Source organism: Pseudorasbora parva, chromosome 7 (genome assembly GCF_024679245.1).
Source record: "Pseudorasbora parva isolate DD20220531a chromosome 7, ASM2467924v1, whole genome shotgun sequence".
In the NCBI taxonomy this organism is placed as follows: domain Eukaryota; kingdom Metazoa; phylum Chordata; class Actinopteri; order Cypriniformes; family Gobionidae; genus Pseudorasbora; species Pseudorasbora parva.
Window position 1 is genome coordinate 27,510,387 of NC_090178.1, and position 15,778 is coordinate 27,526,164.

Genomic DNA, 15,778 nt, shown 5'->3' on the forward strand with positions numbered 1-15,778 from the left:
TGTAGTCTGAGTTGGCAGTGTGACGTCTACCTGTGCTGCGTCAAGGCATGTCAAGTGCTTTACGTTTGTGCCGGTTTTCTTCACTTATTTCACTACTTGTCTGAGAAGAGTGATCACACTAATGCTGGCTGATATTTGTCTTTGAAAAAGGAGGAGGAGGAGGAGGAGGAGAAGAGAGAAAAGGGCTGTAGGAAGGAGTAGGAGCGGATTGGATTGGAGGGAGAGCAGAGGAGGTATGGGGATACAATGAGAGAGAGAGAGAGAGAGAGAGAGAGAGAGAGAGAGAGAGAGAGAGAGAGAGAGAGAGAGAGAGAGAGAGAGAGAGAGAGAGAGAGAGAGAGAGAGAGAGAGAGAGAGAGAGAGAGAGAGAGAGAGAGAGAGAGAGAGAGAGAGCTCATATGAGGAAGGGAGGGGGTTTGGAGTCAGAGTGAATGCAGCTTGCACTGCTGTGCGTTGGAATTACAGCTATGAACATTGTCAGGGACTTGAAAAAGAAAGGAAAGCAAAGGAGAAAAGGACAGAGGGTGGAAGAGAAACAGTGCAGAGCCTCTTGATGCTCGACGCTGAAGAGAGTGTGTGAGAAGACTGAAAGAAAAAGAGGAGGTGCACCGAAGGAGCTTCACACGATCTTCTCATCTTCAGTTCCTGAGCAGATCGGTCCGTTGTCCCTCATCACTGGGGTCGTCATTGGAACTGTGTCTCACCGTGGGTATCAGTGTGTGTGTGTGTGTGTTTGTGTCAGATCACAGCTTATTCCATGATGTATTATTCACAGCTCATAAAGCACAACTATGGTGTTGTAGTGCCTTGCTTTTAAAACACTGAATGAAAGAGTATGTCATGCCGCTGACTGACAGACTATGTGTGTGTGTGTGTGTGTGTTGCCGGCGTGTGATTGGTATTCTGTAGACAGTGTGCAGTGCTCCAAACAGGCTCTGCTCAGAATGGCTCCACAGAGCCGGGATTGTGTTAACCTGAGGAGGACCACTCTCACACAGGGGTGAGTTTTCAACAGCCTCTCACTCTCTCTCTAGCCCTCTGCTTTTTCTCATAATCTCTCTGAAGTTCTCTCTTTTTGCTTCATCTCCCTGCCATAGATTTCCTCTGGCATCACTCTTGATGAATTTCTCATTTGCTGTTTCGTTAAATCTCAGTGCACCGTTCAGATTTTCTCCCCTCTTCCCCTGTTTCCTGATCTCCCTGTTTTTTATCTTCTTCCATCCTCTAGTCTGAGTCAGAGAAAGCTGGCTGTCTTCTTCCTTTCCCACATTTTGAGGAAATTTGGTAGTATTGATTGCCTCTCTCCTCTTCTCTATATTATCCTGATTCTTTCCTCATTTGTACACTGGAAAGAATCATTTTCTTAATCAGTATTTGCAGAAGATGAGAAGATTCCTGGAAAACTATTGAAACAACCTTAAAACAAGATTTAAAAAATGTATTTTAAAGTAGGTTTCTTTACCCCATTGCCATTTAGATTCTTGTTTTAAACATAAACTTTTATTTTGAAGAGTTATGCTTGAAGCAAGAACAAATAAATGCAGACAAAGTTTCTTCATTATGCTTTTAGATAATAGAGACATTGTTTTCAGAGAATTTAATTGGTACATTTAAAATATAAACTTAAAATACCCCCCCCCCCCCCCCCCCAAAAAAAAAAAATAGAAATAGGTGTATTTTTTCTAGTTTTATTTGTGCTAACAACGTGGGACCAATGGGGCAAGAAATATAAATTTAAATAAAAAAAATTCTTCTTCTTTTTTTTTTTTACTGATCTTGTTAAGGATGTTTAGATCCTTAAACATTTTAAGAAAAAACTTTTTTTGTGGAGATTTTCCATAGTTTGTATTCAGAGTAAAGGCAGAAATCTTTCCTGTTGCACACATTGGCAATGCTGTTTGTGTGTCTCTGTTTGATCTGTGTGGTGGACACTGTTGCTCACTGTTAACAGTCAGATCCAGCTCGCTCACATGTAGCTCTTTTTCACATTTTCTGCACTTCTCTGTGTGTGTGAAGAGAACATGGCAGCTCATGTCTGGTGCCTCAGATGTGGATTTTTCACATTACATTGATCCAGATTTCTACCCTTTTTCTCTGTCTTCCCACCTGATACACACACACACAAATTAGATCTCACAACCTCACTCTCACACAAGTGACAATGTGCTAACATGCTAAATGCCCCTGTGGGATTATGTGTGTGTGGATGGTGGTGTATTGATCAGTAGCATTTTAGAGAGCTTTAAAAGGTCACAGTTCAGGCCTGGTCATATTTCAGTGTTCATCTTTCCCTGCATTTCATCCCCTTCTAGCCTTATTAACTGTTTTACAAGGTTTGTGAGTCAGCGGGCCTTCAGCCTTTTGCATATAGGTGTGTGAGTATGAAGAATGACTGTGTTGTGTCTGTGTTGGTAGAAGGAGCGAGTGAGTAGGAGAGCTGAGGGGATAGATGGCCCAAGCAATAGGGGGAACGGATGAAATTGAGAAGAAAAGAGGCAGATTTGAGTAAATCGCTCCTGAGAGTGACATGTGTGATAAGCAAGAGTGACACCAATGTCAGGACTGAAAGCTTTCACAGTGATGCCCTCTTACTTCCCTTCGCTCTTTCTGCCCTTTCCCTTCTGTTATTCAAAATGAGTTTTTTGGTTTCAGCCGTCAATTTAGATTGCGTAATTTAATTTAGCGGAATTGTGTAATTTAAAGGTGTCATGAACTGGCTTTAAAAAAAAATTGTATACTGTTGTCTGAGGTCAACTAATGACGTTTGTGTGGTTTTTACATTCAAAAACATCATAACTAATAAGTAATAGGCTATTTTCTACACTGGTTTTGAGGCTCTCTCCTGAACGCTGGGTTTTGATGGGCGTGACGCACTGGAGACTTGGAAGTAAATGCCCACGGCTAGGATTGGAGAAGATTTGCATATTAAATGAGCTTCTGCTCCCCTGTCAGTTCAGTTCACATGAGGGAGAGATTGATTTGAAAGCGGCAACGGGATTCTCTCACAGGACTCGTAAAACTCTTTATGAAACAAACACAATGATTTATTTCTCATCTGCCCGCGATAGATTGGAATATTATTACTGTATTACATGGCCCACACGATCTGTGGATATAAGCATGAACGGAAAAACACACACACACACGTCCGCGCGCGCTCCCAGATCAAGAAAATATTATTTCTGCCGACGGGCGAACGTTTTGGTAGTCCGTCTGGAAAACACACAGCCCCAGGACTACATGGGACTACATTTTTATATTACATATAAAAAAGACGTTTTACTAACATAAGTTTGTTGCACCATTCCTGTCGGATCCAATATAGAAGGCACAACATTATGTCTGCAAATCCAGCACCTGAGACTTGTTTACAAACGATTACACAGTGAAGTGAAGAACACACAAACGTTCTTCCCCACGTGAGCTGGAACTTCATTAAAAATAAATGTAGTATCACACATTTCTAATATTAGGATTTAAAGGAAGCTTATGCAGCGACTGTTCTTCCACAATATCTTGCTTGCTAACTTCTTCGACATGTTTATTGTGTATTATTATTGTAATGTTGTCTTACTAAGAAATGTTCAATTTAATCCGAAATGGGTTCAACAGTCAATAAGTGGATAAAATAACTACTTACTGTTTGCAAGAATATGGTTGGAATCGACTCTTTCTTCAGTATCAGACGCTGAGTGAATCCTGCTATATTGCCTCAGGTTAGAAAAACTCTCCGTGGTGAAATGGGCAGAGCAAGCAAACAACTTTGAATTACTTTGTTGCGGTATCCAATTTTAAATAAACATCAATCATGACTGTTGACATTGTTTATCTGTGGGAAGGATATGAAAAGTCCTCACGTCCCCTGCACAGCCTGGAACATGACATTTATTTCCATGATCTGCCGTTTTCGCTATCCTCGCGTAACGCTTGTTTGTCTGCTGAACTGATGATTCTGCTGCGCAGTTCCGCCTGAATATGAACATGGGCTGATATGCAAATGTACATATTAAGGATCCCAGTGTTTGCGTCACATGTGGCGTTATGTTGAAAATTCTGCCTGTTTTTCCATGGTGTTTTTCACGAACAAGATTTACATATGAAGGAGGATGCAACGCTGTAATATACATAACCATACTGAACTCTTTTTATTTAACTATGGCAAGGTTAATTCAATTTTTCATTCTAGGGCACCTTTAAATTAGGACATGTATAGCTTTTGTAAATGTGTCTTATAAAAAAAACATTACTTGTCTGGATCTTGAGACAAGACAATGGCAATGACATTATAAGCTTTCAGTTAAGGCACCTCAAACATGGCATTTAGTTTGAGCCTAGGCTTTAAATCTTGTCTGTGATATCCGGCATGTGATATTTAGGTTATGATAATCTATAGCACATCATTCTCAATAAGCAGCATGAGTTGGGTTGTCATTTAATGATGTGGCATGAGTTACGCACTAGGTATAGGGGGTTAAAATAAACCCCTATTTGTAAAAGTGAGAAGAAAAAAAAATAGTGGACTTAAATGGACTTAAACTTAATATAAAGATAAAACAGTTCTAAACTATTAAAATGGGGTCCTTGCAAATACTTGGGTAAAGTAACCTGGTGTAACAACTCATCTTTGTGTAAAAATAACATATATATTGTAAAGAAAAAATGTAGAATCACATTACTTTGAGTCCTAGGAAAATATCAGTTGTCTTTTTTATGTTCCTGCCCTTTAAGGCTTAAAGCTGTAATTGGTTTCTGAGGGTGTGCTGCTCAAATATGAATTTTGCTGCAAGATCTGCTTAACTGACCTCCCCATTAGTTATTCTCTTATTCTGTCTCTACCCTTGTCTCACTGTCCCTCTGTCTATGTCTGTCTCTTCCTCTTTATCTCTACACCTCTCTGTGACCTCTCCTGTCCTTTTTTTCTCTAACTGAGCACATCTTTTTAATGCAGTCCTTTTTTAACGTCTCATTCTCACTCTGCCACCGTCCATGTCGCTTCCTTTCCCATCTCTCATCACTCTTTTTCCCCCTCTCCTCTCCCCCTCCTCCCCTTCATATCAGTGTAGCTGATGAGAGCGGTACCCTCAAAATCAAAGCATGACATGGAGAATTGTATGGAAATAAGAAACTGGATAGAACAGCTTCTTGCCTGGGATCCACCTTTAATTAAACGCTCCTTTCATATTTATAGAACGGTGCTTCTCACAAGAGAGTTTGATGCTCTGATGAGGCCGATATGTGACATGACCAACAGCAGTTATTAACCCATGACAGGCCCGCTCAAATCTGCTACAAATCCTTAGTCTGTTGCGTGTTTGTTTGTTTATTATTAATACATTTTACTATTAGTCTAAGTGAAAGCCCATTTTTAGTCAGTGAGTTAGATGCTAGAATGGAGCCAAACCTGAATTCTGGTTTGTTAAAATAATGCCAAAGTAGTTAGTTGGCTATTGATTAACTTATCCGATAGCCTGTGTGGCCAACAGCAAAGGAAATATGTTTCTTTTTAATTAAAGATTTATAAGTTAACTACAAGTTAATAATTATATGGAATAATATACACCAATAAATCATTCACAATAAGAGCAGGAACATGCATTAAAGGTGGGGTAAGTGATATCTGGTAATCGTTCTTGATATTTCAGATCACCAAAACAAACACGCCCCTACCCCAAAAAGGGTCTCTGCCCTATTTCGATAGCTCCGCCCTACACATACGTGTGTAGCAACGACTACGGCAGAATCTGTGTGTAACTAATCCAGGTCGAATATTCAATGAAAAAGTCATCCCTTCCATCACAATAACACAAACAGTTCTCATGAACAACTCGATAACGTTAGTATACAAGCTCGATAGTCCAGCTAACAACATATTACAGTTATGACCGGATGGGTAATATAGATGAAAAGAGGAAACAAACATATATTAGGAGTATAGCATCTTAACTGTCGAACACATTTTGTGAGCTGACGCTTGAAACCTTGAAACACTGAGGGGATTTAGATGCTCCATACGGTGTGGAAATGAACGGGTCTTTATAATCGTTGAAGTGAGCCACAATACGATCACAAATGGACTAACAAGCGAACATGACACACGAGCATATTCAAGCAAAAGACAGCATATATTAGTTCTTTCTTGGCCAATGTCCGTCCTGTGTGACTCGTGTGTTTTGAATAATGACATGCACTGAGCCTCTCTTCTCACCATAGACACGCCCTTTACCTGCTGATTGGATAAAAGTTTGTTATTCCGCTCGTCCCGAGGCCTTTTTCTTAAACGGTTTTGAAATAATACTTACCCCAACGTTAAGGATTGTAAATAGGATATGACTCTCTATGCCTGGCATTAGTTAGACTTTATTAGTAGCTAATGTCAGTTCAGTGATGATACAGTACTTCACTGGTGGTTTTATTGTGTGATAATGAGGCTGTGTTTTGATTGGATATTGATTGCAATATAATGGCCTTGCCACGTATGAGCACATCCATTCAATAACATTACATGAATTATATTGACACTGGTATAAACTGTAATGTAAATGTGTGGTATTACTGAATTACTATTGAGAATATATAATATCATATCGGTATTGAAGGTTGCCGTCTGTACTACAGCATAATGAATAATTGATCATGAATATTTCTCGCTGTTTTTCCTCAGGTCTTAAGCAACGCAAGGACACGGCTCTGGTGAGCTGATGAGGAAATTCACAGCGTGGCGACAGATGTGACGCTCCTCTTCTCCCCAGTGCCAACTCTGGCTCCGTTCGCTTCCACGAACTTCGGAGCAGCCATAGCTTGACCCTCCTCTGTCCTAGAGGTGCCATTCAGAGGAGAGAGGGAGTGTCTGGTGTGCCAAATCTCATTCCTGAACTCCTGAATGGAGGAGCCGTGGGAATTGGAGGGATAGCTGGATTGATGAGGGTGCGAGAGAACCGAGCGTGAGCCTCTCTCCAAATATCCACCCGAGTGCTGGGCTCCTTAATCATTTCATCCTCTCAGACACTTCAGCTCATCTTATTCTGGAGGATTTTTCCTCTCAGACTTCATATCTTTCACTACGTGTTTTTAATCTATTCTAGTTTCTTTGCTCAAGTCAATGCTCCCTTCGTCGAATGTGGCAGGTGGGCCACAGGAACGATTCGCCGTGAAACTAAAAGCAATAACGTGTAGGGTGGAGTGAGGTGGCACAGGAACGGTGGATAAAAGTGCTGACTGGTCTTGGAGCGTTTGAGTTAAAGTGTTTATATGCGTGAATGTGAGATTCAGAAGGCCTGTTCAGCAATGGATGAGGGTTTGTGCAGAGAGCTGACAGGAAGAGGCAGCTAGATGTCAGAGGGGAACTGAAGCCGCTATGTGTGCGCCAGAGAGTGCGTTTGTGTGCGAATATGCGTGCGAGAGCGTGTGATTGTCTCTTGGAGTGCAGAATTCGGAGAATTGCCCATTATTGCTGCTCCCTCCTATTATCGTGTTGGAGCTGGCAGGGTCAACATTAACAGAGTGAGAGAGAGGGACAGAAACAGCACAAAAAAAAAACAGTGACACTTCAGTTTTTTTTGTCGCCATTTTTTTGATGCCCATTGGTTCCTTTTCCTCTGAGTGCTTGAGCTTTGTAATAAAAAAAAAAACCATACTACTTTTGTCCCATCGATATGGATTATTTTAAGAATCACAGCTTGTGAAGGGCTCTCAGATGGATCATTTCTAGCTGGAATACCTTCTCCTTTGAGACTCTCCACACCACTCCATTTCTGTGACTTTCAACCTGTCATCCTAGAAGACGTGCTGCAATTCCTCAGAGGACTGCGTTCACTTGTTACCACGGCAATCCATGGCACCCTGTTCCTGACAAGGTCTGCTTCATTCTGTGAGTATTTTTATTCTTGCTGTTTGAGTGTGTGCATGAGTGAGCATTTGGAATGAATCTGTAACAGTTGTTTAGGCTTAAAAGGCTTTAAGCTGGTTTGTTTTGCCGGTCATGTAACGTGGTACGCTTGAAGTGATTGTACATGTGTTTTTGCTTTGCAGACAATATGAGCCTATTATTTCTGTGACGCCCACCTTACTCTTTAACTGCCCATTAGATAAAGTTCCACTCATTTGTTTTGTTTTCTCTTGTGTAACCTCATTGCGTGAGGTTTGGGACGGTCCGACTCCCTCTATCACCTTAAAAACCGAATAGGGATGTGCCCTTAAACAGCCCAGTGAACTATGAATAACATCACCACACACTCCCACCATATACACTTCCCACAATGCTCTCCGGGCCTGAATTTCCTCTTCTGAGTAAATGGAGTGCATTTATGGGTTTTTGTAGGCAGGCATGTAATAGGCCTATTTCTGCTTCTCGTTCATATTTGGGATCCTGGGTGGAATGTGAGAAAAGTGTTGCAAAATCTAAATGAAAGGTGCTGTGTGTAATATTTATAATGATTTATTGACAGAAATGCAATATAAAATACATAACCATGTTTTCAGTGGTGTATAAAAGACCTTACATAATGAGCTATGTTTTTTATTACATTAGAATGAGCCATTTCTATCTACGTACACCACGGGTCCTCTTTCAGTGAAGTCACCATTTTGTGCCATCATGTTTCTACAGTAGCCCTAAATGAACAAACTGCTCTATAAAGCGCTAACTACTTTCTGCTCTCTCAGATGACATCTTTGTCCTGTGTTGGCCACCGTAGCTTCTCTATGTGCTCTGAAAGTGAGGGGTGAGCAGCGAGTGGTTGCAATTCGCAACCTCACCACTAGATGTTAAATGTACACAGTGCACCTTTAACAGAAAAATTCACAAAGCATAAACAGTCTGTCATTTACTACTCCAAATGCCTTTGTTAATAGAAAAAAAAAGGAGTGTTATATGCTAAATGAATTTTCAGAGTGTTGTTACTGAATGTAATGCGCCAATTTGAGAGTGTGTAATTTATCACATTTCAAATTTACACCACTGTTTAGTAAGATTATTTTTTTTAAAGAAACAAATATTTTAAGCTGACCAAGGTGTGTATTTATTTGATCAAAAATACAAATAATATTGTGAAATATAATATTATAATTTAAAATAACGTTTGCTATTTAAAATAAGAGTAAGAAAGGAGCTCGAGGTGGAGTTCATCTAAAGTTCTACTGCATGATACGGCAGAGCATTGCTCACACGTCTATAGGCCAATTCCCTCGCACACACAAATGCCAAAAAACAAGTTGGCCGTTGCATTTAGAATTTTATGAAAAATAACCGTCATGTGCACATTGCACCAACAGACACGACAAACGCTTTTTAACATGTTGACTCAGGTGAAAACAAACCCTGACTAATGCCAACATACGCCAACTGGAGTAACACTGATCCAACAAAACCCAACAAACGTGTGCTGTTTGTCTGTGCACTGTGAATTGGCCTTATGTTAATGCTCTTTTTTAAGCTTTTATTGTGCTTATGCATTATTTTTAATGGCGGAAATAAGCGACCAATACATTATTCACATTCTTCCACAAAAATAATGAGTAAATAATGACAGAACTTTTGTTTTTGGATGAACTATCCCTTCGACATTATATTTGAAACTGAAAACCAGAGGCGTTATGTAATCTCCTCAGTGTGTGACTGTTCTCCACAGGTTTAGCAAATCCTTTTTGACATAATGGATGTGTCTCTGCTTTAATAGAATAACATGTCCTTTTGTCCTGCTGTCTTACTCCTGCTTATTGAGAGAGAGAGAAAAAAAAACCTTTTGGCCAAACTCTATTCAACTTAACTTGAAGGTTGATATCTGTCTTTGGTTGCTGGTACACATCAAGGTTATTTTCGTAAACGAAAACTGAAACTAAGACTAAAACTATTGGTCAAAAAACATTTTCGTAAACTGAAATAAAATTTAAAAATCTGAATAAATAAAAAACTAAAACTAAACGAAACTAACTACTCTTACTAAAAAACTAACTGAAATAAAATAATAATTAGCAAAAATAAATATTCGTTTTCGTTGTTAATAAGCTCTCTTTAATGTGGTGGAAAATCTGACTGTGGCGGTTGAGGGAGTGTATTGCGCTAGTGCGCATCAAGTGAGCTGAGGAGATTAACCGCTGTCCTGTGACGGACGCGTGCAGACAGTCAACACATCGCTAGTCTTAAACGGGAGTTCACAAAGAATCAATGCGTCCGTGGCAGTGAAAGGGGAAATAACACAAGGTAATGAGATGCACGTTGAACTTCTTTTAAGCTCACTGTTTTAGAATGCCGTTTCTTACGTGACGAGAAACGCAGGCGCAAAAGTCAGCAACTATATTAGCAAATAACGTTACTAGCCTACTGTGCGTTTGAGATTTCATGTTTGCATAATATTGACAGGCTCAAAGGTGTTATCATAATCATTTACTACTAATAATATTATTATCTGTGTGGAGACATTTCCCCACAAAGTAGCTGCCAGGACACCCACACACACAGGTTTGTTTCACTATATAAGTGAGGACATTGCATGGACTTCCATTGATTTTATATCAGGTTAATGATATTTTATATCTCCTAACTCAATTCCTATCCCTAAACCTACCCATCCCAAGAACGTGCAAAACAATAGATTTAAATAAAAACATGTTTTGGCCGATTTATAAGCCTTTTTAACTAGTGAGGACCAGTCAAATGTCCTTACTAGTCAGTTATCATAATATTTTACTAGATAAGTGAGGACATTGGTCCCCTTTACAATTATAGCACAACAAACACACACGCACGCACACATGTCTGGTGCGCTATCTTTGTGGGGACTTGCCATATAGACGGTTTTTATACCATACAAACCATATATTCTATCCCCCTACACTGCCTCTAAACCTACCCATAACGGGAAACTTTCTACATTTTTACATTTTCAAAAGAACTCATTATGTATGATTTATAAGCTTTTGTACCCATGGGGACCTCAATGTAGGTCCCCACGGTGACACGAGTCCCCATGAGTCTGTGTGCATTCAGTTTGAAGTCCTCACCAGGCTAGAAAAACATGTACACACACACACACACACACACAGAGCAAAACAGTGTGTAGACACTGCTAGCCTACATTGTACTACTGAAGAAATTAAAATAAGCTTTTAATTGTTTAACAATATTTCATCTGTTATGAGTGAGTTTGTCTGGAATTTATAATTTTTACTTTTATATTTTACGTTGCATCTATTTTGTTCTTTAAGATAGATCCTGTATAGGTCATAGTTTGACTCAAGCTTTTTTGCTCAAAGGTGAAGACCTGACTTTATGCATGTTTTGTAAGACCGTCCTGGGTTTAAACAATAATGCTCGTTTATCAAGTTATTTCACTTAAGGATGTTTAGTAAGATTAAACTCTAATCTGTTAATTAAACTTTGCTGAAATTAAAAACCTTGATTTGGTCTCTACACTTCATTCTGGTAACTCTGCTAAACTATAATTACTAAAACTAAAACTGAAACTAAATAAATAAAAACTAAATAGAAATGTATATTTGCAAAATAAAAACTAAACTAAAACTAGCAAAACCATTTGTAAAACTAACTAAAACTAAACTGAAATTTGTAGCAAAATTGAAAACGATAATAAAATAAAAACTAATTTAAAAAAGCAAAACTATAATAACCTTGGTACACATATGTGTATGTTTTCTGGCCTTTTGGCTTTATTGATAATTAATTGACATTACTGTCTCCTTTCTATAGTCAGAATGCACAAGGCAGCTGCTGCTTTGACGTCATCCTGTACTGTTGCCATGTCAGTGGACTATTGTTACTTCTGTCTGTGCTACAAGTATTGGAAGAGGCACAGGTGTCCAAAAGCATTACAAGAGCTTACTAACACGGAGCATTCAGCAATAAACCATCACAGTAGGAAGCAGCTCCGCAATATCCTCATTTATCTCCAGTAATATACTGCCAATTGTTATTAGCGAAGTCGCATTACTTCACACGTTCACACCATTATAATATACTACAGGAAGATCATGTTGGTCTTATCAGCTTCTCTGCAGATTGAAAAGATGAATGGATATGATATTGTAGCCTACTTGGAATAAACAACAAAGCGGATTTCACAGATATGATGAGATACGATACATGTCTATGTAATTGTGCCAAAAAGCATCAGGTTCTGTGAGAATATCCTTCAATATAAGCCCCAGATTTATTTCTACTTGTTTGGAGAACCACCTGCAAAGTAATTTTCAGTGAAACGGAAAAGGCCAAGCGAGGAAATAGAACTGTGATTGTCACACGGGAAGACATAAGAAGGGTTCGACAGCGAGGATGAAAAATCAGCTTTATTGTAATGTCAGAGAGATTTCTAGAAGAGCCGCATTTGGCAGAAGTGAAGAGAGGATCACTGGATCTTCACTGAACAGAGTTTAGGGTCGTTTTCATCTAAAAATGGAAAACTATGCATTTTGGCCGTTCATTTACACTACAACAGCGTTTTGGGAGCCGAAGTGGAAGGTTTTGTAAACGATGCCGCAAGTAAAAAACAAAACGGGAATTTGTGAAAATGGTGTTTCTTGACAAGGTGACTTCAGCAACTACTGGCCTGGCATGCAGCCTTTTAGTCATTTTCGCAGAACTATGTGAACGGGGATCCGTTTGACAACGTTGTTGTCTGTTTTTAGTACATCGTTGTCATGTACACATACCCTTAGTTTATTCTTAGGTAAAGGTTCTTTCGCACACAGACCCCCCCCCAAATCGCCAGTTGCTGAGTGCAATATTGTGCAGCAAATGGCAAGAATTAAATGACCTCACCTAAAAGTCAACATCACAAATATGACATCAGTTCCAGTTCAGTAGTTCACCGGCAGCAGAATCGATCGTATTGATCTAAAATAAGAGCTTGTCAGGTGCATTTGTGTGTGCGTGTTTGGGTCCATGTGTGAAAGAGATTAAAAAAAACTCCTGCCTCAGTGATTTTTAAGGGACACTGGGGAATGCATTTTAATGTTCCTGAGTTGATAATCTGCCGTGCTGCACGTGAGTATGCAAAATGTGATAAATGGTGGGGCTTACAAATGGCATATTTACTAGTTCCTAGTGCATTGTGCTGTACTGAGACGCATTGTGCTGAGTAAAACAAATTCCTGGTTTGATTGATGAGAATACCAAGAATAACACTTGGAATATATAAAGGGAAAAATGCAGACGGATGATGCCCAAAATAAAAATAGTTTATAAATGACATGGCTTCAAACCAACAATCACAAACTATTCTTCTATTATATTCCAGTATGTCCGTAAGGCTGTTGAAATTACATTTTTGGCTGTCTCAGGAAATGGTAGATCTCTGATTCATAAGTGAAATGTTCAAGAATCTGTATGTGTGTTCATATAATTACCTACCGGGACACTCAATGTATTTTTCTGCAGCTCTTACTTGGCTCTAGCATTGGTAGACATTTATTGAGTCTCAACAAGTGATCGGTTTCTGAGAGCAGCTTGATCTGATTCAGAAAGCGCAATAAAACCTCTAGCTCTGTTGAGCCATGTGCACGAAAGCTTTCATTACAACCCATTTCCTCCAACACTCGGGATCATTTAGCCATTTAGCTTCTAATATTTAAGTCTGAGTGTGCCGCAGTTAGAAGTCAGGAGTGCAGTTTATATAAAAAAAAAAGAAACATGCTTGGTTCCATGTGCTGCCTTAGAGAGATTTAAAATAAACAGTTGATTTGAGAGCAGAAATTTGACTGCAACCTTTTCCTAAATACATTCTTGGAATGGAAAAAGAAAATGAATGCAGATGTTATTTCAGACCTTTTTGAAGCCATCTTCGTGACAGTAATGATATATTTTACCATCCTCGAGAAAAACATAATGTTGAAGAGGAAAAAAATCATTGAGTCATTGTAAGGCTTTTGAAGTGCTTTTGCTTTAGAGAAAATACATTGGTCAGCCTCCGCTTTTCATTTCCATTTTTTTCTTTCAGTTTGATTCGTTTAGAACTGGGCCAATCAGGTGGTGTCACAATTAAAATCAATCTTCCATTAAGGACAAGTGGCTGTGTCTGTCTGCAGCCCTTACCTGTAGGCCCTCATTTCAGCCCTACTCTGGAAAAGATCCATCTTTATTAGTCCTTCACACTGCAAAATCAATGGCATCGCTCTTTCATAAGAGGACAGAGTGCAGGTGAACTTGGGTTTTCACATCTCTGCAGTTTTAGGCCTCACCCTACAAAAGACAAGCCACTCAGAGGGAGGCCAGGCCGTAAGGTGCTAGAAATGGCTTGAAAAGCAAATTAAATGAAAGGTATAGTGGATCATACAGTGAAGAAATAAAAAAGTTAGTTAAGTGTAAGACTCTATTTTCCAAACCTTTCAGGTATCATAGATGCAAAGCCTGTTTAAGAGCCTTTTATGATCATATATGTTTTATTATATTTTATTATCCTTTTATCAGTTTTTTGCTGCCATAGATACCTCTATATGGTCAAAGGATCAATGACATTAATTTAGTTGTCCTGATCTTTTTTTTTTTTTTTTTTTTATAATAACAATATTTATACATTATAAATGCTATTTATATAAAATCATTCTACACCCTCTAATGATGAGCATGTTTTGCATTTCTGAATTAAAATTATATTTTTATTTTTTTGTTTCGGGAGTACACTCTCATGTAAGGTTAAATGTTTTTTAGTTTTTTTAATTGATGGTTGCATAACACGACATTTCATAGAATTTACAATACAATGAGAACCAAAAAACAAACCCACTTAAGATTAAGATTAGCCTGGCTAGAATTGACTATGACCACGTCAGGCTAGATTAAGATGTAGCATTAAGATGCTATCACAGCAAGGAACTGAATGTGTGGGGAAACGTAATAGGTTTTGGAACAGAGTTTATAAGTTCAACAGTGGAATCTAATGGCTAAATAACAAGCTGACTTCCCTAGTTGGACAGAAAGTCCAATGGTTGCTCACCTAGCTTCCATTTTTGACCCAAAGCAATCTGTCTCATTGATTAACCATCAAGAGAATAGTCTGAGACCTCACAGATGGAACAAACTCAACATCCCAGCACAGCCTCCACTGTACTTTTTCTTGCTGAAAATTAAATACTTTCACAATTTTGGGTATCAGACTGAGAGAGCCTATTATTTTACCCATCCACTTAAGTTGTAGCTCATCTTGATAGGGCCTGCCCTGTGCATGTGACAGTTTTCACCGTGCACTTTTTTATTTTAGTTTTAGTTTTAAGGCTCTACGGCAAACATCGAACGAAGAGCAAATGTAACTGTCTTGGCAGGTGGTTTTGGACCTGGCATGGGCAGGAGTAATTTACAGGTTCTGTGAACATAGTCTCAGGGAGCTTCTGACTGGACAGTCCTTTGAAGTGCCTTACATTGGCGTCTAATAAATAAACATGAGCTGCATTTGCTTTCAAGTAAAGCAGCGGGAGAAATGGGCACATGCTCAGATGTGTTTGCTGGAAAATGTTACATAAGATGTCATGTCCACAGGTTGCATTTTGCCTCCATTAAAGGAGTAGATCACCTCAAAATGAAATATCATTTAGGTCATTTCTTAACCCTTATAACATTCTCATGAGAGAATAGTGATGAAGTATTCATGAATAAATCATTTCTTTAGAGTCAGATCTTTTGAATGAATCACTTGTTCCAGTTCAGAAGACCGGTCTGAATGATTTGTTTACAATACTGGACCTTAAGTTCACTGACTTTAAAGGGATACTCCGTCCACAAATTAAAACTCTAATCATTTAACTTACTCACCCTTGCAGATGTGCCTTTCTG

At 39.0% G+C, this 15,778-nt stretch overlaps 1 protein-coding gene across 4 annotated transcripts in view; it reads left to right on the top strand.

Moving 5' to 3' along the window:
- Positions 1-343: 343 nt before the first annotated feature.
- grik5 (glutamate receptor, ionotropic, kainate 5) overlaps positions 344-15,778 on the top strand; it is a 139,035-nt gene continuing 123,600 nt past the window's right edge. Inside the window, exons 1-3 of one of the 4 annotated variants that reach the window (XM_067448895.1) lie at positions 344-705; positions 910-1,000; positions 6,662-7,867. The gene's annotated coding sequence lies outside the window, so the exon portion shown is untranslated. The remainder of the gene's footprint in view (positions 706-909; positions 1,001-6,661; positions 7,868-15,778) is intronic. The other 3 variants (XM_067448892.1, XM_067448894.1, XM_067448893.1) reach the window with 3 other exon arrangements.